This window comes from Lacerta agilis, chromosome 2 (assembly GCF_009819535.1).
Source record: "Lacerta agilis isolate rLacAgi1 chromosome 2, rLacAgi1.pri, whole genome shotgun sequence".
Lineage (NCBI taxonomy): Eukaryota > Metazoa > Chordata > Lepidosauria > Squamata > Lacertidae > Lacerta > Lacerta agilis.
Window position 1 is genome coordinate 59,542,177 of NC_046313.1, and position 2,069 is coordinate 59,544,245.

At 46.0% G+C, this 2,069-nt stretch overlaps 1 long non-coding RNA gene across 1 annotated transcript in view; it reads left to right on the plus strand.

Moving 5' to 3' along the window:
• LOC117041460 overlaps nt 1-1,909 on the plus strand; it is a 50,039-nt gene extending 48,130 nt beyond the window's left edge. The window contains exon 2 of the long non-coding RNA XR_004425974.1: nt 1,775-1,909. This is a non-coding gene — a long non-coding RNA (uncharacterized LOC117041460). The remainder of the gene's footprint in view (nt 1-1,774) is intronic.
• The last annotated feature ends 160 nt before the right edge of the window (nt 1,910-2,069 follow it).

The window sequence follows — 2,069 nt, forward strand, 5'->3', positions numbered from 1 at the left end:
AAGGCATCCTCATCACTTTTTGTTTGTTTCTACCAACACTTTTGTAAGTAAGGAAGCAGAATAAAAATGGTCTTGAATTGTCGGCGCAAGTCTAAACATGCCTGGATCAGGTATTGGAAGCTTTGCCAGATGCTTAGCTCTGACTTGCACCTGAACATTGACTGTGGATGCGCATCTTTGAAAGTTTCAGTTGCTTATTCACAGATGACTTTTAAGGGGAGTAGCAGAATAATTGTGTTGTAGAACCCTGGGGGGCCAAATGAAATGTGACCCGTTGAATGTGCCTATTTAACTAGAGCTTTTCATAGAATTGGAAGGGACCACAAGGATCATTTAACAATGCAAATTATAACAGCTACTCTAAACTGAAGTTGTCCAGACTGCAACAAGCGCAGAGGGAGATTTTAATCATTTTCTCACTGCGGAAAGTCCCTCCTTCAATGCTGGCAATTGGGAAGAAATCCCCACTGCTGCCTATGTGGGATCTTTCCTTCTCCCAATGCTAGTGACAGCTTCAGATGTATCCTGAGTGCTAAATATGCCACTGGCCTTAAAAAACCCTCACCCTAAACCATTACCATATATCTTATAAGATACAAAACTTCCTTGCCCTGTACTGCAAATCAGTTATACTGTATAGAAGTACTGTAGGTGGCTGGGTTTGCTCTTTTTAGGGGGAAAAGTAAATCTGGGAAATATTCAAATGGGAAGTTTTGCCTCTGTGTACATCTTGTAGGTGTTTAGGAGTTGCAGGTGAAACGTGGCTTGAATCTGTGGTCTTTCCCTGGGTGCTGGCCTTGGAACGGCTGTTCCAAACTCTGTGAGCGAAATCAGAATAGTTTCACTTTTTTTGTGGGTTAAAGCTGGGCAACGGGCTCCCCGCTCTGGCTTTTCTTAAGTGTACAAAGAAGCAGCAGTATTCTTACGGTCCTCTGCACTGTTGAACTATTAAGTATTAAAGGCTTCTTGTGGTGTGTTGGCAAGTGATTGACACTAAGCTGAAGCAGGTGCAGAGTGCGTGGCGGCTTCCTCAAAGCTATGTGGGGGTGAACAACTACGCTGGGAAAGCAAACTGCGGGCTCTCCCTGTGCCCACTGGGTGTTTAGGCCTCTGGATTGTATGGCAGCTGGCCCTTTGACTGGTACACCAAAAATGAGCTTGCGGGAGGAGGGGCTGCAGACCTACATATCTAGCCTAATAATGAAAGCTGAGCTTGAGGGTTGAAGCTGGCCTGTAATGCACTATCTGCCTTGTGCAGACTAAAGGCCCCGGGAGGACCCAGCAAAGCTACATTTGCATTTAAACACCACACATGCAAAACACCTATCTTGAATTTCCGTAGCTTTTTCTTCCAAAAAGCTTCTTTGAGACAGAAAAGCCCTAGAAGCCTTGAGACACCCTTCTCCCATAAAAATAGTTTTAGTTAAAAGGGAGGTAGGATTCATATAGGGGTGCAGGCAGGGAGAACGCCGCTGCTCGCAACAATCAATTTGACACAATCCAACCCTTTCCGTGCCTACACTCCCTTGGATAAGTGGCATAGCACAGTTTATTTCCCTACCCTTTTATAGGTCCAGGCCAACTCCACCTGTGGCAACTTCTTTCATCAAAGGAATGGACCACCGAGGGGGTCCATAAATAAAGGTTTTTCTGTGGGAATGAATGCTGTGTTTGGGAGGCAGCTTGAGTTTGAGGGATCTTCCAGTTGTGAGACTACGTTCTTCCCAGAGGGAATTTGCTAATACCTTGTTTGCCCTTTTTCTTTTAAACGCAGAACAGTGCTTCTGGTACACGCCCAAGGATTCGCCATGCGTCTCCACCTGTTGAGAGATGTTCCGGAACCCCAAGACTGCCCAATTTCCGTCCTGGTGATGCGTCAGTGATGATGCGAAGCTCTTGGTTTTTCTGCTTCAGAAAGGAACTCTGAATGGATTTGCCATGGTGACATGAAAAAAGACCAGGACGGATAACGGACTTCCACAGGGGCGATTGTGCACACACAAACACACACTGCCTCTTAGGGAAATTAGCCTTTCCTGCATCAAGATCTGGAGGGAGGGAGGGGGGCT